The sequence below is a fragment of the Rhinolophus hipposideros genome (genome assembly GCF_964194185.1).
Source record: "Rhinolophus hipposideros genome assembly, contig: HAP1_SCAFFOLD_149, whole genome shotgun sequence".
NCBI classification, from domain to species: Eukaryota; Metazoa; Chordata; class Mammalia; order Chiroptera; family Rhinolophidae; genus Rhinolophus; species Rhinolophus hipposideros.
The window spans coordinates 143,064-164,070 of record NW_027669129.1 but is presented as its reverse complement, the minus strand read 5'-3'; positions in this window follow the sequence as shown (position 1 = coordinate 164,070).

Below are 21,007 nucleotides of genomic sequence, written 5' to 3'. Positions count from 1 at the left end.
AGGAGACTTGAACCTTCTTCACTGAGGGGGCTTGTGGGGACAGAGCCCCAGAGGGCAGTTTCCAGGCTCTCGGCCTCATGTGGAGAGGTGCTGGCTCAGATAGTGGATGGCCGTCAGCTGTGGCTGGTTGGCTGGCCGTCAGCTGTAGCCATTAAGCCATTGGTCACTGATATAACTACCGCGGCTATGGAGGGGAGCCGAGGAGAGTGAAGGAGGAGACTGAAGGAGAGTAAGGAGAGTCGAGGAGAGTTGGTCGGTTGGCAGCAAAGCGGACAGCAGGTCGCACGTCGTGTAAATCCAGCTTCCAGTGAGACCATAGTGGTATGACTTCCCTACCTATGTGTCGTGCGGGGTGTTCGGCAGGGCGGCCTGCGGGGTCTCTGCTCCCGCTCCCCACATAAGAACGCAGGACATGGTGAGGCCAAAAAGGAACACCCAGGAGCCATAGTTAGGGAAGTCATACCACTATGGTCTCACTGGAGGCTGGGTTTACACGACGTGCGATCTGCTGTCCGCTTTGCTGCCAACAGACCAACTCTCCTCGACTCTCCTTACTCTCCTTCAGTCTCCTCCTTCACTCTCCTCGGCTCCCCTCCGTAACCGCGGCAGTTCTATCAGTGACCAATGGCTTAATGGCTACAGCTGATGGCCAACCAGCCACAGCTGACGGCCATCCACTATCTGAGCCAGCACCTCTCCACATGAGGCCGAGAGCCTGGAAACTGCTCTCTGGGGCTCTGTCCCCACTCTCCACCCCTACAAGTTCTCGCCTCATAATCTACACAACGAGCGGCTTCTGCGAGGGTCCCTGTGCCATAATAGACTATTGACACCTATGGACGAAAAGAAACGGTAGTCTTAGGAACCAATAATGGCAAATCCCTTCCATCTGGAGGATACACGCTAGCTTTTTGTCCTGGGAAAGGAGGGTCGCTGCCACTGGCACCTTTCCCGGTTTATGGTACCAAAGTTTTATGGCAGTGCTTGGGATCCCTTGCATAGTTTCAACATGTAACAGTACAGGGGACCCCATAATAGGCCATAGTGAGAGCACATAGGTTCCCTGCAAAATCATCCCGGTATCGGGACCTCTGTATACTACAGTCCCTTGCGGTGGCCACTCAGCCACCACCCCTGGCGTCACTTGCAAATCATGAGTCAAACCGGCCCCCCATGGGGCTATCAGGCCCAACCATCGACAGTGGGGGCTTTTGACCTGCCAGGGCCAAGTCCATTGGTGCCGTTCCCCTGCTTTCAAGCATGTGAGGTCTGGCAGCAAAATGTTTCCATTTCTGCCGTAGCCTGGCTTTAACAGAGTCTCACTGGTGGTAACCTGTAATTGAATGGGAGTGGCCGTTCTATGTAGCAGAGCTTCTACTGGTGCCGGTCCTCCTTTCTGTGGTCTCTCATTCAGGACTCCCAGGACATCCCATAGACGCGAGGCCCAGTCACGCATCGTGGGAGGGTGTTTTGACACCCGGAGGCCTTGCTTCAAAAGGCCATTATAGCGTTCAATCATGCCAGCTGCTTGTGGGTTATATGGAGCATGAAACAACCATTGCACGTCCATCCTGGCAGCCCAGCGCTGCACCTCTTGCCCCGTAAAATGGGTACCCCTGTCACTTTCAATGACTTCTGGGCTCCCATAGAGGGCGCACAGCCGTGTAAGAGCGACGACTGTATGCCCCTGATCCGCGGCCGGACACCGCCAAGCAAACATTAACCTCGTAGCAGTGTCCACTGCTGTGAATGCGTATATCGCATTGCGGGCCTTAGGCAGGGGTCCAATGTAATCCACTTGCCAGCGAGTGAGGGGCACCCTCCCACGCGTTATCTGCAGTGTTTCCCACGGGAGCCTCCGCCTTTGGGGACTGTCCTGGGCACGGATGGCACAGTCATAGCAGGCATCTGCTATCTCCTGCCATTTCAAAGGCAGACCCTAGCGTCTGCTCATCTGGCACATGGTTCGGCTTCCATCCAGCGTGCTGCAATTTCCTGTGCAGCCAATGGGCCACATCAGTGGCAGGAGCCCGTTCTAACCATCGGACCCGTGCTAGGGCATCTGCTTCATCATTACCTGGGGACACTAAAGGGGAGTGACCTGTGACATGTATTAGGGTTACCTCCTTTCTCTGCCCTAGGTCCCAGAGGTCCTGCCACATGGCTTGACCCCACAGTGGATGGTGTCCTACCAACCAGTTTTGGTGTTTCCATGTAGGGAGCCACAATGTTAGGCCCCGGAACACCGTCCAGCTGTCAGTTCAAATAACTAGGGGCCCAGGCTCATGGCTGATTACCATCCACACAGCCCGTAATTCAGCCCATTGGCTACTCTGGCCTATCCCAGTATCAAACCAAATGGTGTCTGTTTTGGGCTGCACACCAATAGCCGTCCAAACAGCTGCAGCCCCTCGGCTAGAACCATCAGTAAACCAGGCATCCTCAGGTACTGGGGACTGTCCTTCTTTGTAGGGCGAGGGCTCCAAGTCCTCCCCTCTAGGCAGAGCGCTTGGCACAGCCTGGGCCACTAGCTCCCCAGGCCCCAGGACCTGTTGTAGCTCTGTGCTCAAAGGGCTTGAGCTAAGGTTGCTACACTGCTCCAAGTAGGCACCCCACTTGGCGAGGGTGGTGGTCTGTGCCACCCCGGTTTTTGGTCCCTGGGTCCACGTACGCACCCACCCCTGGACAGCATAGGTTGTTCGAACCACTACCCGTGCCGTTCCTGTGATCGCTTCTGTGGCCACTAGGGCTGCGTACACAGCGGCCAGCTGTTTCTCTATCAGAGAGTAGCGGACCTCCGCTCCTTTCCATAATTGGGACCAAAATCCCACTGGCAACCGGAGACGCTCCTGCCGTTGCCAGAGGCCCCATCCATACTCCTCTTGGGTTACATGAACATCAAGTTCAAATGGGCGGCCAGGGTCCACTACTTGCAGAGCCTGTGCCTGCTGCACTGCCCGTTTCGTGGCAACGAAGGCTTGCTCTATAGCCTCTGTCCAATCCCATGAGGCCCCCTTTTTAATCATGTTGTACAAGGGCCTTGTCATTTGTGCCATGTTGGGTACAAATGCCCACCAATATCCTAGCAGACCCAGATATGTCTGCAGATGGCTTCTTGACAGGCCATACTGGATAGTTAAAAGGACTGTGCGTTGGCCTCACAATATGTGCCTTCTCCAACTCCAATATTGTACGACCAATCTCCTCCTGCCCTCCTGGCAGGCGGTACTGTCGCACTGTAACCACGCGCCAGGAATGTGGCAACACTTGAGGAGGGTGGTGAGGATGCCCGCGTGTCACCGCTTTCACCACCCGGATCCGGAGAAGGAACTCTCCTACTGGGGTCTGTAAGCTGAGGCCATGTAACACATCCACCTCTAGTATATACTCCGGAACAGGGGAGACATAAACCTTGTAGGTACGAGGGGGAAGCCTTCCTATACCCAGTGGCAAGGAAACGGCTTTCACTGTCACAGTCTTTCCCCCATAGCCATCAATGCAGATTGCTGGTCCAGGGAACAGTTCTGGGTTCTTATAGACAAGACTGCAGTGTGCGCCAGTGTCAACTAGGGCCAAAACCCTCTGCACATTAGAAGCGGACCAATGTATAGACAGTTCCACATGGGGCCTCCGGTCCCTTCTTGTCCTCTCAGACCGGGTACCTTGGCCCCGCCCCTAATCAAGCTGAATGGAGTCCTCCTCAAGGACTCAAACCAAAGGTAAAGCCCAAACCAAAGGTAAAGGGGCGAGGTCGCGGGCCTCAGAGAGTAACACGTGCACAGACGTGGCGTGATCTCGTGGCAGCAGGGGTTGATCAGGAGAAAACAGACCAACAACCCAATGAACTCCTGCTGGAACGTTGGAAACAGCTGCGTCCGGAACTGCAATTCCGAAGCCAAAAGGAGAGTTCTGCGAAAGAAGGACCCGTGTCCCTCCAGGACTTCATGCTGCCACTTGAGGACGACTCCATTCAGCTTGATTAGGGGCGGGGCCAAAGTTGCCCGTCAGAGGGGACGAGTAGGGACCGGAGGCCCCATGTGGAACTGTCCATACATTGGTCCCCTTCTAATGTGCAGAGGGTTTTGGCCCTAGTTGACACTGGCGCACACTGCAGTCTTGTCTATGGGAACCCAGAACTGTTCCCTGGACCAGCAATCTGCATTGATGGCTACGGGGGAAAGACTGTGACTGTGAAAGCCGTTTCCTTGCCACTGGGTATAGGAAGGCTTCCCCCTGTACCTACAAGGTTTATGTTTCCCCTGTTCCGGAGTATATTCTAGGGGTGGACGTGCTACATGGCTTCAGTTTACAGACCTCAGTAGGAGAGTTCCTTCTCCGGATCCGGGTGGTGAAAGCGGTGACACTCGGGCATGCTCACCACCCTCCTCAAGTGTTGCCACAGCCCTGGCGCGTAGTTACAGTGCGACAGTACCGCCTGCCAGGAGGGCAGGAGGAGATTGGTCGCACAATATTGGAATTGGAGAAGGCACATATTGTGAGGCGAACGCACAGTCCTTTTAACTCCCCAGTGTGGCCTGTCAAGAAGCCAGACGGGATCTGGCGAATGACTGTGGGCTGTAGGGAGTTAAATAAGGTGACACCACCCTTGCTCGCTGCAGTGCCTTCAGTACATGGTTTAATGGATCGTCTGACTGTCAGCCTGGGGACATATCACTATGTAGTGGACTTGGCCAATGCTTTTTTCTCCATTGCCATTGCACGAGAGTGTCAAGAGCAGTTTGCTTTTACTTGGGACGAGCGGCAGTGGACTTTTCAAGTCCTTCCACAAGGATACTTGCACAGCCCCACTATCTGCCACGGGCTCGTGGCCCAGGATTTGGCACAGTGGGATCACCCGTCCTCTGTGGCCTTGTTTCATTATGTCGATGATATTCTATTAACATCAGATTCTCTTTCTGATTTAGAGAAAGCAGCTCCCTCTCTTCTCCGCCACCTGAAGTCACACTGCTGGGCGGTGAATGAGGAAAAGGTCCAAGGCCCTGTCTTATCCGTCAAGTTTTTGGGTGTTGTGTGGTCGGGTAAGACAAAGGTTATACCCGAGGCTATTATTGATAAGATACAAGCCTTTCCCCGGCCGACCAAGGTCTCCCATCTGCAGACATATTTGGGTCTGCTAGGATATTGGCGGGTGTTTGTACCCCACATGGCACAAATGGCAAGGCCCTTGTACAACATGATTAAAAAGGGGGCCTCATGGGATTGGACAGAGGCTATAGAGCAAGCCTTCGTTGCCACGAAACGGGCAGTGCAGCAGGCACAGGCTCTGCAATAGTGGACCCTGGCTGCACATTTGAACTTGATGTTCATGTAACCCAGTAGGGGTACAGATGGGGCCTCTGGCAACGGCAGGAGCGTCTCCTGTTGCCAGTGGGATTTTGGTCCCAATTATGGAAAGGAGCGGAGGTCCGCTACTCTCTGATAGAGAAACAGCTGGCCGCTGTGTACGCAGCCCTAGTGGCCACAGAAGCGATCACAGGAACGGCACGGGTAGTGGTTCGAACAACCTATGCTGTCCAGGGGTGGGTGCGTACGTGGACCCAGGGACCAAAAACCGGGGTGGCACAGACCACCACCCTCGCCAAGTGGGGTGCCTACTTGGAGCAGTGTAGCACCCTTAGCTCAAGCCCTTTGACCACAGAGCTACAACAGGTCCTGGGGCCTGTGGAGCTTGTAGCCCAGGCTGTGCCAAGCGCTCTGCCTAGAGGGGAGGACTTGGAGCCCTCGCCCTACAAAGAAGGACAGTCCCCAGTACCTGAGGATGCCTGGTTTACTGATGGTTCTAGCCGAGGGGCTGCAGCTGTTTGGACGGCTATTGGTGTGTAGCCCAAAACAGACACCATTTGGTTTGATGCTGGGACGGGTCAGAGTAGCCAATGGGCTGAATTACGGGCTGTGTGGATGGTAATCAGTCATGAACCTGGGCCCCTAGTTATTTGTACTGACAGCTGGGCGGTGTTCCGGGGCCTAACGTTGTGGCTCCCTACATGGAAACACCAAAACTGGTTGGTAGGACACCGTCCACTGTGGGGTCAAGCCATGTGGTAGGACCTCTGGGATCTAGGGCAGAGAAAGGAGGTAACCCTAATGCATGTCAAAGGTCACTCCCCCTTAGTGCACCCAGGTAATGATGAAGCAGATGCCCTAGCACGGGTCCGATGGTTAGAACGGGCTCCTGCCACTGATGTGGCCCATTGGCTGCACAGGAAATTGCAGCACGCTGGATGGAAGCCGAACCATGTGCCAGGTGAGCAGACGCTAGGGTCTGCCTTTGAAATGGCAGGAGATAGCAGATGCCTGCTATGACTGTGCCATTTGTGCCCAGGAGAGTCCCCAAGGGCGGAGGCTCCCCTGGGAGACACAGCAGATAACGCGTGGGAGGGTGCCCCTCACTCGCTGGCAAGTGGATTACATTAGACCCCTGTCTAAGGCTCGCAATGCGATATACGCATTCACAGCAGTGGACACGGCTACGGGGTTGATTTTTGCTTGGCCGTGTCCGGCTGCAGATCAGCGGCATACAGTCGTCGCTCTTACACGGCTGTGCGCCCTCTATGGGCGCCCCCAAGTCATTGAAAGTGACAGGGGTATTCATTTTACAGGGCAAGAGGTGCAGCCCTGGCTGCCAGGATGGACTTGCAATGGTTATTTCATGCTCCGTATAACCCACAAGCAGATGGCATGATTGAACGTTATAATGGCCTTTTGAAGCAAGGTCTCCGGGTGTCAAAACACCCTCCCACGATGCGGGACTGGGCCTCGCTTCTATGGGATGTCCTGAGAGTCCTGAATGAGAGACCACGGAAGGGAGGACCGGCACTGGTAGAAGCTCTGCTACATCGAACGGCCACTCCCATTCAATTACAGGTTACCAGAAGTGAGACTCTGTTAAAGCCAGGCTACGGCAGAAATGGAAACATTTTGCTGCCAGCCCCCACATGCTTGAAAGCAGGGGAATGGCAGCAATGGAGTTGGCCCTGGCAGGCCAAAAGCCCCCACTGTTTTGGTTGGGCCTGATAGCCCCATGGGGGGCCGGTTTGACTCATGATTTGCAAGTGACGCCAGGGGTGGTGGCTGAGAGGCCATCGCAAGTGACTGTAGTATATGGAGGTCCTGATACCGGGATGATTTTGCAGGGAACCGATGTGCTCTCACTATGGCCTATTATGGGGTCCCCTGTACTGTTACATGTTGAAACTATGCAAGGGACTCCAAGCCCTGCCATAAAAGTCTGGTACCACAAACGGGAAAGGTGCCAGTAGCAGCGACCCTCCTTTCCCAGGACGAAAAGCTAGCGTGTATCCTCCCAGATGGAAGGGATTTGCCATTATTGGTTCCTAAGACTACCATTTCTTTTCGTCCATAGGTGTCAATAGTCTAATATGGCACAGGGACCCTTGCGGAAGATGCTTGTTGTGTAGATTATGAGGCGAGAACCTGTGGGGGTGGAGTGTGGGGCAGAGCCCCAGAGAGCAGTTTCCAGGCTCTCGGCCTCATGTGGAGAGGTGCTGGCTCAGATAGTGGATGGCCGTCAGCTGTGGCTGGTTGGCCATCAGCTGTAGCCATTAAGCCATTGGTCACTGATATAACTGCCGCGGCTATGGAGGGGAGCCGAGGAGAGTGAAGGAGGAGACTGAAGGAGAGTAAGGAGAGTCGAGGACAGTTGTTAGTTTGGCAGCAAAGTGGACAGCAGGTTGCACGTCGTGTAAACCCAGCCTCCAGTGAGACCATAGTGGTATGACTTCCCTACCTATGGCTCCGTGGTGTTCCTTTTTGGCCTCACCATGTCCTGCGTTCTTATGTGGGGAGCGGGAGCAGAGACCCCGCAGGCCGCCCCGCCAGACCCCCCGCATGACAGGGCTTAAAACTTCTATAGTGGGGCGGTGTCTGGACAGAGACCCAGAGAGCAGTTTCCAGGCTCTCGGCATCATGTGGAGGGGTGCTGGCTCGGGTAGTAGATGGCCGTCAGCTGTAACTATTGAGCCATTGGCCACTGACGTAACTGCCGCGGCTACGGAGGAGAGTCGAAAGAGGGAAGTTGGTCAGTTGGTAGCAAAGCGGACAGCAGGTCGCAGGGCTTGTGAACCCAGCCTCCAGTGAGACCATAGTGGTGTGACTCCCCTACCTATGGCTCCGTGTGTGTTCCTTTGTGGCCTAGCAACATCTTGCGTTCTTATGTGGGGAGCGGGAGCTGAGACCCAGTAGGCCGTCCTGCATGACGAGTGGCGCAGCGAGCAGGGTGTGGTGTCGGCCGAAACTCTCCGGAATGTACTGGAGCAGTTTTTATGTAGAACAGCTCAGTGTCATAAGCAGGGTACGGTGCCGGCCAAAACCTACCGAAGCATGGTGCAGCAGTTTGTGCGTGTGAGAGCCCAGCTTCGGGAGGCCCATGAGGAGTGACATGGGGAATGGGAGGCGCCGTCTGCCTGGGAGACTCAAGCCTCCATCAGTCACACCACCGTCTTGGCCATGGACGGCGTTTCTCTCATTTTGGTGACCTGCTGCGGCCTTAGGCTCTGAGGGTTGTGGACATCTTCCGCGGAGGCCTCCACCCACTCAGACACCTGGCACAGTGAGCAAGATTCCGACCAGGTAGGAATGGAGTCTGACTCCGGGCAGGAGGACGTGTGGTCCCCGCACAGTGTGTGGTGTCCGGTAGCCACTGTTCTCAGGAGTTGGACCCCGAAGGAGGTGTGGGATTACGTGGAAGGCTCTCCGGCCAGCGTGGAGAGGGCCCTGCAGGCTCTGGCTGAGCAGTTGCTGGAGGAGGAGAAGGCTATAGCCGGCCGCGTTAGCTGGATGTTCCTCACGGCCTTGAGCCTCAACAGGGAAAGTGCGCTTAATGAAATGTCCCAGGTGTTGGACCAGGTGTCCCGGTTGGAGGTGCTGGAAGTCTGGGTCCGCCTGTTAGAAGAGGGGCGCCACCTTGGAGACTCTGAAGTAGAGGCGGAGGAAGCGAGTGGAGTCAATGCAGCTCCCAACCCCCAAACTCCGGCCAATCTTGACACAAAAGATAAAGGGGAGCAACCTTTGGGCACCGGGGGCATTGCTGCCGGCGACCCAGCTGTGACTGAGTTCACAACCTACACCCTTACACTACCACTGAGTTGCAAGAGCTGGGGTGGCGGTGCCGACAGCGCCCTGGAGAGCCAGTCTCCCCTTGGCTACTACGTTTATGGGATGAGGGAGCAGACAACACTCTCTGCTCCCCAGGCGAGATGGAAATGCTAGCCCTCGTGACAGTGCATTCGTCCCTGTGACAAATGTTACAGAACTGCCATAGGTTGGCCCACGACCAGGCCAACCATTCTCTAACGGAGTGGCTCACTGCTGCGGTACGCACAGTTTGGGGACAGGCTGGCGAGCTGCCAGACACTGTGAGTCAATGGCAGTCATATACGGAACTTATGCAAATCATCCGTGAAATGGGTATGAGACATGCTGTTTTTAACCTTAACGTGCAGGGGCCAGATGACGGAGGAGATTGACAGCCAGCATGAGAGATCTGGTTTTGGAGACTGCACCTGCGAGTGCTTTTGGATCCTTGGTTGCTATTCTTACACTTTCTGTAGGGCGACGGATCCATGAAGTTACAACTGCCATGGCCACCCTAGGGGATGTTGAGAGCCGCAGGCGAAAGCAGATAAGACAGCAGGTCCATGCAGTTGAGACCTGGAAGCCCAAACCAAAGGTAAAGGGGCGAGGTCGCGGGCCTCAGAGAGTAACATGAGCAGAGATGTGGCCTGATCTCGTGGCAGCAGGGGCCGATTGGGAGAAAATAGATCGAAAACCCAATGCACTCCTGCTGTTACTTTGGAAACAGTTATGTCCGGAACAACAATTCTGGAGAATCCTAAAGGAGAAGTCTGAGAAAGCGTGACCCGTGTCCATCCAGGACTTCATGCAGCCGCTTGAGGCCGACTCCTTTCAGGTTGATTAGGGGTGGAATCAAGGTACCCGGTCAGAGGGGACGGGCAGGAACTGGAGGCCCCACGTGGACTGTCCATACATTGGTCCCCTTCTAATGTGCAGAGGGTTTTGGCCCTAGTTGACACTGGCGCACACTGCAGTCTTGTCTATGGGAACCCAGAACTGTTCCCTGGACCAGCAATCTGCATTGATGGCTACGGGGGAAAGACTGTGACTGTGAAAGCCATTTCCTTACCACGGGGTATAGGAAGGCTTCCCCCTCGTATTTACAAGGTTTATGTCTCCCCCGTTCCGCACTATATTCTAGGGGTGGACATGCTACATGGCCTCAGTTTACAGACATCGGTGGGAGAGTTCTGTCTCTGGAATCGGGTGATGAAAGCGGTGACACGCGTGGCCTGATCACCACCCTCCTCAAGTGTTGCCACAGCCCTGGCGCGTGGTGACAGTGCCACAGTACCGCCTGCCAGGAGGGCAGGAGGAGACTGGTGGTAGCCTAAGAAGTCCAGGAAGTCTGGCTGTGCCCAGAAGGACTGGTGGTGCCCTGAGAAACCCTGGCTGTGCCCAGGATATTGCATTCACCTCCTGGCTCCTCGCACAGGGACCCTCACGGAAGATGCTTGTTGCGTAGATTGTGAGGCGAGACCCTGTAGGGGTGGCGTGTGGGGACAGAGCCTCAGAGAGCAGTTTCCAGGCTCTCGGCCTCACGTGGAGGGTTGTTGGTTCCGGTAGTAGATGTCCGTCAGCTGTGGCTGGTTGGACGTCAGCTGTAACCACTGAGACATTGGCCACTAATATACCTGCCACGGCTACGGAGGAGAGTCGAGGGAAGTAGAGGAGAGTGGGGGAGAGTCGAGGAGAGTTGCTTGGTTGGCAGCAAAGCAGACAGCATGTCGCACGTCATGTTAACCCAGCCTTCAGGGAGACCACAGTGATATGACTCCCCTACGTATGGCTCCGATGGGTGTTCCTTTTCGACCTCACCACATCCTGCGTTCTTATGTGGGGAGCGGGAGCAGAGACCAGGCAGGCCGTCCCTGCAGCACAGGGTGAGGCTTAAAGCTTCCATAGTGAGGGGGCTTAAAACTTCTACAGTGAGGAGACTTAAAGCTCTTATAGTGAGGGGGCTTATAACTTCCTTAGTGAGGGGGCTTAAAACTTCTACAAGAGGGGACTTAAGGCTTCCAAAGTGAGGGGATTAAAACTTCTTTACTGAGGGGAAGTAAAACTTCTATTCTGAGGGGCCTTAATAGTTCTATAGCGAGGGGGCTTAAAACTGCTATTCTGAGGGGACTTAAAACTTCTATAGTGTGGGGACTTAAAACTCATATAGTGAGGGGGCTGAAAACTTCTATAGTGAGGGGTCTTAAAACTTCTATGGTAGGGGTCTGAAAACTTCTATTCTGAGGGGATTTAAAACTTCTACATTGTGGGGACTGAAAACTCATGTAGTAGGGGGCTTAACACTTCTATACTGAGAGGGCTTAACACTTCTACAGTCGGGCTGAAAACTTCTACAGTGAGGAGGCTTAAAACTTCAAAGGTGAGGGGACTTGAAGCTTCTAAAGTGAGGGGTTTAAAACTTCTTTCCTGAGGGGACATAAAACTTTTATTCTGAGAGGCCTTAAAACTTCTATAGTAGGGGGCTGAAAACTACTATACTGAAGGGTCTTAAAACTTCTATAGTGAGGGGACTTAAAACTCATATAGTGAGGGCATGAAAACGTCTATGGTAGGGGGCTGAAAACTTCTGTACTGAAGGGCTTTACAACTTCTATCATGGGGGGACTTAAAACTCTTATACTGAGGGGGCTTAGAACTTCTTTAGTGAGGGGGCTTAAAACTTGTACAGTGAGGGGCTGAAGACTTTCACAGTGAGGGGGCTTAAAACCTCTACAGGGAGGGACTTGAATATTCCAAAGTGAGGGGATTAAAACTTGTTTACTGAGGGGACCTAAAACTTCTACTCTGAGGGGCCTTACAACTTTTATAGTCAGGGGGCTTAAAACTGCTATTCTGAGGGGACTTAAAACTTCTACAGTGAGGGGACTTTAAACTTCTCCAGTTAGGGTGCTATCCCGTATCACGGCCTCTGGCTGGGAGAAGAGGGGGCCTGGTGAACTGCGCCTCCTGGGTGACAGAGATGCACAGATGTAGCCCCTCTAGCAGAATCTGGGAGAGTCATGGGGCCTGAGCAGGCCTGCTTCCTCCTGTATTTCGCCAGCTATGGATTCATGCTGGGAGCTGCAAGAACAGCTGGTGCAGGACCGCTCCATACAGCACGTATGGCACCGAGGTCTGGGATGGTCTCAGTCTCACCTCCCTGAAGTGCTCTGTGGATGCTCTGGAGTGCAGCTTCCTTCTCCCTGTGTAGGTGTTCTGCTGTGACTCGGAAACCCAGCTCAGGGGGATTTGGCAGACTCAGAGGGTCCCCTCGCCTGCGCGGCAGAAGACAAGTGTTTCGTTTTCCAGGCCTGGAACTGTCACATGTGGGTGAGCCGTCTGTCTGGTTTGGCTTCTGCCCCTTTGTTCCACCTGCCTCCTTGTCATGCTGGCACTTCTGGGAAAGCCCGGGAGCCGAGGAGGTAGAAGGACCCTCCTGGCTCACTTTTTTGGAGGATTTCTGGACTAGCCGAGCACGGGATGTGGCTGTAAGCCTCTTCCTCTGCGCCAGTGGGAAACCTCCGGTGGAGCTGTATGAGCTGGTGATGGCATTTCTTCTGGGGCAGGAGATTAGCACGGAGGTCTGGGATTTCTTGTGGCCCTTGTCTTCTGAGATCTCCGTATGGGGGATTCTCTGCAGGGCCCTAAATGCAGACCGTGCTCGGCCAGTGCCATCGGGGTTCCTTCCCGTGTCTCCTGAGAGCTGCTCATGGAGGATTCTCTGCAGAGTCCCGGGCCTGGGCATGAAGAAAGAGTGGCCTCTTCGGACCCCCAGGGGCCTAAATGCAGAGTGTGCAGCCCCAGTGCCATCGGGGTTCCTTCCCTGATTGGCCTGCTGCTGTCTGAGTGCAGGGTCTTCCTCCTGCTTGGGTGCCCCTTTGGCCCTCAACAAGCTCTGCTCTGTGCAGGTGTTGTGGGCACCCCCGGGTGTTGTGAGGGGCATGTGGGTGACTACCCGGTCCTGTGCCACACGGTGACTGACTCTGCCCACCGGAGACACTGTGCGACAGGCCACCTGTGAGAGCAGAGCAGACAGCACGGCTTCCCTCTGATGGCCACGGCTGCTGATTGCGATGAGGGACCCCAGAAACGTGCGCAGCGTTTGAGAGAGCTTGGAACATCGCCGCACAGACGCTGTGAGAAAGCACGAAGACAAACTCATCAGATACCTGCAGTTTGGCCTGCGAGAGAACGGAGGGGCACGGACCGCTGTGTGAGGATGGCGGGCCAGATGAACGTGGTGGGCATGGCGAGCGCAGGGGTGCTGGCTCTCGGGTGCCCGGGGCGGGCGTGGGAGACAGATCCTGGCCTGATAAGCGCCCATGGGTCACTTGGGTGATGTCTGTCTTTGGATCCACAGCAGGCTCCTAGCTAGCTCCTTCAGCTGTCAACAGGGCTGAAGGCGAAGTGCCCACCGTTGGGCCTGTTGCCTGGATGCAGTAGGGAACAATGGGCGCGCGTGCCCGAGACCGCCCAAAGCGCGCGGGGGCGCGCCCATCCGCGCGGGATGCCCGGCAGCGCGCGGGCGCGTGCAGGGAGAGTCAGCGTCAAGGGGGCGTGCAGCGGGTGCCTCAGCGCGAGCCTCAGCGGCTGCGGGAGGCCCTGGCGCAAGCGGAGGCGTGGCGCCCCCTGGCGGGCTCTCCCAGATCTGCAGAGGGGTGGAGGTGTTGGCTTCAGGGCCGGCAGCAGGAGCCCTTTGACAGGCATCAGCCCTTTCTCCCCTGGGGGCCACACAGCTGTGGGGAACTTAACTGTACAGCAGGGGGTGCCTCCCAGCAAAGGGAAACCCTGCTCCTCAGCGGTCACCCCGGGATAAAGGTATCCTTTAAATAAAATGTTGTACTTTGGAAAAAAAGAAAAAAAAAGAGGAAACTCCTTGTTAGGACCCACTAAATTCATTTCTCGACCAGCAGTAGGAAAAACACAGTGTTTCTAAATGGCACCAAACTCTTCTGAGTTGGGAAGAGAAAAGATGATCGTGGGCAATCCAAATAAATTGCCTGAACATAATATTGTAAAAATGACATCAAGTTAAATCCTTGAATAGTAAAGGTTAAGGTTCAAGTTTTTGTTAAACTTAATCTTGTTAGACTTATAAGGACCGTTAGAACAATGATATTGAGTAACCCAGATTAGCGATAACAATAATATTGAAAAAAACCGAACAAATGGCAGAGGGGGGTTCGTCCCCCAGTGTTGATACAATTCCACTGGATTCTATTGTACCGCTGATACACGCCCGTGGTTACATTTCAGCACATAGAGAATTCCATCAAGGGTGTCAACACAAGCTAAAAGCGTGTATCTAAGGGAATAAAATGTTAGTACTTGATCATTTGTGACACCTCCCTCCCCCCAAAGGAAATTACAAGAGCTGAGGATTTTATTGTGGAATAATACCAAGATTACCCGCAGCTGGCAGAAGCTTCCACATGTTCTGAAGGTGCTCTCAATTGGGCCAGAGGAGACGATAATCTGGGAAAGGTAACCAATGGAGGATGAAGTTTACATTTGTAGATGAGCCTAATGGTCATGTCGCAAAGGGCCAAATGACCACCTTGAGAAGTCAAAGCCCAGAAAAAGATTAAGATGCTTCTCTACCCCATAATTCAAACTTAAGGAAAAGTAAACTGATCTGGTCCCCAACGACTTCTTTCTTTAGCTGAATTGAAAGGAAATATTGCAAGGAAGACATTTGGATGACATTCAGGACATCGAGGGTAATAGGATGACAGCTTTATGGCCATTCCAGGAAAGGAGTTCCGCAATCGCCTTGAAGGGTGGACTAGGCGCTTGTGTCGCTGCATAGCTTCCCAAGGGGAGTACTTCGAAGGTGACCATAGTGAGGCTCAGCAATGAGTTACGTGGCACCTTTTCGACGACGAGTTCTCGAACCTAATTGTCAGTCTGTTCATAGTTCACTTGATTATTGAGACAAGCTTTTGAAGAGAGTTTTAAATTTATAGTTACTGGATATGGAGATAGCTTCCTCTAGGGAACAAGAATACATGAAAGAAAAAGTAGCACTGGGTCATTACCACCACCAGATAGGTGGGCGACAGAGATGCTCACACTTGGGAGAAGACATACAAATATAACCATACGTAGAGAGCGCAAGATGAATGTAGATCTGAAAAGCACCTTGTGTTTTCCCATCACAGCCTGCCTGGGACTACTGGTCCTCAGCTATGAGAGGAGGCTTCTTGGAAACTGGCTGTTTCTCTGCTGTCCACAGCAGATGCCACTGCAGTTGAACTGCCCACTACTACCTCCCACCCTGCCCCTAGCTCGGCCTTGGGAGGGTGGTGTTTTGCGGGACATTGCTAATAAAATCAGGCCTTTCTTCTCATCTCCAGGTGGATAATTCTCCAGGGATTAATGAGGAGCTGGTAGTTCCTCATTTAGTTGGGCAACAGATGGCACTAGAGACCATTAGATCTCCACGTTTCTAAACACCACCAGTTTTTACCCATAGCATAAATCAGCCTGGGTCTGTCACGTAAGCCCCATTCTTGCCAACACCCTCAAAATCCCATGTTCCCTTTTCCTTCATTTATACTCCTTCCGTCCGCTGAACTCTCACCCTGGGCCAGTTAAAGCATCCATGCTTTCTCTGCGTGTCGAATATTGCTGGAGATGTCCCCCAAACATGTCTTTCGGGAGCGACTGTGAACTTGTGATGAGATAGATCACCTCGCGGTCCCGCACCAACGTAGTTTGTTCTCAGTTTTCCTTCAGAGTTATAAACATCACAAACCCTGTCCTCCGTAGTGAAGTGTTCCACACATACAGGTGCGAAGGAGTGATTTCAAAACCTGAAGTTTTAGGCTATGACTCTTCGTTTATTCCCCCAGGGACCTCCCTGTCTACCTAGGGACATGCTAACTCTCCTGTATGAATCCCCCCATCTGAAGAGGAAACCCTAACTGCGGTTAGGGGATAGGGGCGACGATCGCTCTGGCTACTTCAGGCTGAGGAGGGACGTAGAGAGAGACCAGCAGCTAGGGCTTGTCCAGAGGTCTCTCTAATGGTCCCCGGTGGATGAGGAGATCCAGATGAGGAGTTTGTTGCTCTGAAGGCCGTCGTAGCCGGCTAGTGAGTGGTCCACAAGCCGAGATACACCGTCGGTAGCAGCAAGAGATGATTCCTATAATCATGAATAACAGAAATATGAGAAAGGCTTCTTTAAGTCCTGGTACGCTAGGAAGCCAGAAAGTAAGGAAGGACCAATCTAAACCAAAGGATCTCGTTTTTAGTTTAATATTGGAAACCTTTAATTAACTGTGAACTATCAGAGAGACTGAAACAGCCTAACCCTTTAAACTTTTTTATATTCTTGATTGTGTTTGAGAAGTAGATAATCGATGGCAGCTTTGTTTGAGAACTGTTATTCTGACCTGTCCTACCTTTTGTCTCATGGCATGTATAGCCTGTGAGGTGGCGTTTAGGGATGTTGTTACTGAGTAAGCTATTTGACTGTCTAGCCTTTTGTATGTCCTTTTCTATAAAAGAACTGTCATCGGTGCAGAGCGTCCAATCTGGGTTGTCTAGGGGTATTTTTTGTACGTCCCTTTTAGCAGTATAGGCTTGTATTAAAACTTATTGGCAGTTAATTCTTCCTCTGTCTCTGCGAGGAAGGTGGCGAGATTAAGGGTGGAGCAGGTCCATATTTGAATTACAGGACCTTTGAAGAAGGCCTGATGTTGTAGGAGGCAGATATCAGGTGAGCCTGTGACTCTTATTAGCATTAAAAAACCCTTGAATGTGGTGTGGGGCCAAAAGGAAAACAGTTAAGTCTTGTCCCCTTGGGAGCTTGGTGGCTTTGGGAACCAGGATGGCAGCTGTAGCTATGGCCTGGAGGCAAGCTGGTCAGCCGCGTGCTAAGATGTCTAGTTTTCTACCTAAATAGTTTCCGAGTCTTTCTTAAGTTTAATTTTGTTTAGTTTATATTTTCTTCAAGGTATAGACCAATGATAAGAAACAGGCTGAGCAAAATGAGCCCAAATCTGGGGGCTGTCTTTATTTTTACAACCAGAGCAGTTTTCAGAGGAAAAAGGTCCAGAGTGAGCAGTTGAGACAGAATAAATTGTCTTTTTTCTTTTTTAAATCTTCAACACCTGAAATGATTTGTACACAGTATATGAATAAATGTTTGCTATGATAAAACTTTCTAGCATGACAACAATGTGTAAAGGGCTGGTAGAGTTTTTTTTCGGTCTCAATACTTTCACTCCATCCTAAAGCCAATGAGAAAAAGAAAGAAAATGAGGTAAGTCTGAAAACATTTTAAAAAATAGAATAATTTCTATAATATTCCTCCTCTTTATTTTTCCTAGTAGCTTCTTTTTACTTCACGAGTGTTGATTTTGAATTGTTTATTCTTACTCTCTTTTTGTTAGATCTCAATACATCTATAATAATTAATATTCTTTGTGATTTTGTACATCTACGGTCATATCATATGCAAGTAATGACGGTTTCTTCCTTTCAAAACTATTTGTTGGCTTTCTGTTTCTTGCCTTATTTCACTGGACTCCCTGTACAATATTGAATGTAAGGGGTAATAGCTGGCATCCATATTTGGTTACCAGTCTGACAGGTAAAAATTTCAGCATTTTACCATTAAGTATGCTGTTGATGTAGGTGATGTTGGATCTGCTGGCAGTTTCTGAGTGAGGGCCGGGATCGTGTCTCGTGAAGCCGAAGAATGCAAACACGGACCAGGGAGAGGCAAAGAGTTTTGAAAAAGAGGATAGTTTATTAGAGGCAGAAGAAGAGGTTGCAGCTCCCGAGTGGGAGGGGGTTCCGAATGGGGGGTGCCCCGTGACTGAGGCAAAAGCTCTTACTTTTATACCTTCCCTTGCCTGCTCGGGGAAGAAGGGAACTTGTTTGAAGAAGGGAACTGGCGCCTTCCAATGAAAATCGTCTACCGGGTTTGCTCTGCTTGCCCATCCTAAAGGAATTAGCAAAGTGACCCACTCTTTCTCTCTCAGATCTGCTCCATTTGTCAGGCCAAAATAAATGTTATGATTAATCTCAAGGCCTTGTGTATCGATAAGTATTATCGATTGCTGTGCACAGCCTTATTTTCAAGGCCCGATACGCAAGACACACCACCACAAGCCGGGATGAAGGGGTTAAAGAGTTTTATTACAAAGTGAAAGTAAGTAAGACAAGACAGAGATTAGAGGAACATATTATCATACCACTAACAAGCAAGGAGGCAATTCATCATACCACCAGGGCCCGGTCAATTAGAGTCGTAGAAACAGCAACGGCCTTTCATTAGCAGGGCAAAATCCTCATCGAGTAAAGTTATCAGCACGGGCGAAACATCATGCGCAGAAACAGCACCGGTAAAAAATCTACAGGGGCGAAACATCATGCACAGAAACAGCACCGGCCCTTCATCAGCACGAGTGAAACACCTTACAGCAGCCCAGGCGGCCGGGGAACAACTGTTGCTGTTGCTCCTCCGCTTTCTGGGGTTTTGAGGACTTCACTAACAACAGCAGCAAGGAGCCAATAAGCATACGTGTTAACAACACAAGGAACTGGTCTCGGATCTGGCTAGGAGCCGGGGCCAGTCCTTGGTACGAGATTAGATGTATCACAGCTCAGCCCACCTGTGGCAAGGCGAAGGCCAGGCTCCACATCCTGTAAATATTTTCTTGGTCCTTGGGAGGGTAGCCAGTCCTTCCAAGGCCAAGCACGTATCCCAGCCACTGTGAGAGTTTACATCCCCAAATGTTCCCAGGCAGACCTTCATATATTCTATTCCTTACACCTTGTTACATTATGTCCTGGAGCGAAGGAGTGATTTCAAAACCTGAAGTTTTAGGATATGACTGTCTTTGTTTATTCCACCAGGGACCTCCCTGTCTACCGAGGGACATGCTAACTCTCCTGTATCACTGTTTGCCATAGGTTAAAAAAAACACACCTCATAGACGTTGTTTTCTAGAGAAGTTTTGGATTTAAAGGAAAATCAAGCAGGAAGTACAGAGTTCTCACATATTCCCTTCCTCTTATCTCTCCAGCTTCCCCTGTTATTGACATCTTGTCTGGTTGGTACATTTGTTACAATAGATGAACCAATGTCGACACGTTGTTAACTCAGTTCCATAGTCGACATTAGAGTTCACCCTTTTATTGTACAGTTCTATGGATTCTGACAAACGCGTAATGTCATTTATCCACCACTATAGTATCCTACGGAGTAATTTCACTGTCCTAAAAATACTGCATTCCACCTATTGTGACCTCTCTAATTCCCTTAACCTCCGGAAACTACTAATCTTTTTACTGTCTCAGTACTTTTTCCTTTTTCAGAATGTCATGCAGTTAGAATCATGTAATGCGTAGCCTTTTCAGACTGGCTTCTTTCATTTAGCAGTATGCATTTAAGTTTTCTCCATGTCTTTTAGTATCTTGGCAGCTAATTTCATCACTAAATAATATTTTATTTTACGGGTGTACGGCACTCTGTTTATCCATTCACCTATGGAAAGCTATCTTGGTTGCTTTCAGTTTTTGGCAATTATGTATGACACCGTCGTAAACACATGTGTGCAGGTTTCAGCTGTGTTTGTCTATTCATTCTGCCTTGAAACCTAGCCACTAAGTTCTTAAACTCATTGCGTTTTTCACTTCTAGAATTTTGGTTTAGTTTTCTTTTATAATTTCTAGTTGTCTGCTTAGTGGTCAATTTGAGAGAGTTTCCTTCAACATATTCAGAATAGTTAGAGTCTGATAACTCTATCTAGGTCTCCTGTGGCTTTGTTTCTGTCATTTGTTGTTTATCTTGTTATTTTTTAAACCATGATCTCTGGACCTTTCAACCATGTGTTGGTTAAAAATATATAACCAAGGGCCGGCCTGGTGGCTCAGGCGGTTAGAGCTCCGTGCTCCTCCGAAGGGTGCCGGATGGATTCCCACATGGCCAGTGGGCTCTCAACCACAAGGTTGCCAGTTCAGTTCCTTGCGTCCTGCAGGGGAGCAAGGGATAGTGGGCAGGGCCCCCTGCAACTAAGATTGAACTCGGCACCTTGAGCTCAGCTGCCTCCCGGATGGCTCAGTTGGTTGGAGCCGGTGCTCTCAACCACAAGGTTGCCAGTTGGATTTTTGACTCCCACAAGGGATGGTGGGCAGCGCCCCCTGCAACTAAAATTGAACACGGCACCTTGAGCTGAGCTGCTGCTGAGCTCCAGGATGGCTCAGTTGGTTGGAGCGCCTGCTCTCAACCACAAGGTTGCCGGTTTCCACTGGCGCAAGGGATGTTGGGCCTTGCCCCCTGCAACTAGCAAGGGCAACTGGACCTGGAGCTGAGCTGCGCCCTCCACAACTAAAACTGAAAGGACAACAACTTGAGTTCGAAAAAAGTACACACTGTTCCCCAATAAAATCTTTAAAAAAACAAAACAAAACAAAACAAAATCCCAAAGGAACGCTCAAGGAAAAGGTGTGGGGGCCTCTCATCCTGGAGGAAGGAGTTCAGAGCTTGGATTAGAGAGTGATTCAACTAAAATGCGAGAGGCGTTGATTAAAAAAGTTGTCTGCCCTGTCCTCCTGTCCAGGGGAGGGGAGATAGCAGAGGAGGGTGAGGTAAAAAATAGGGGGCAAAAAGAGGTAAAGTCTAGACCCTCTTAATCCTTCAGAGTACAAGGGAAAATGGCAGGGCGTCCTGCTGTCGGTTTCCTCAGGACCCGCGGAGGGGAAAGGTGCAGACGGGGGCAGGCGTCCCTGCCCCCGGCTGCTCCAGGGGCCTGGCCCCCAGACACGGTCAGGCCTAGTGCCTGGTCTTGTATCCGACGGCAAATCTGACCGAGTCGGAGGATGAAAGAGGGAAGACTTCCCTAAGTAAGGGTAGCAAAACGGACTGAGGAAAGTTTGAGTG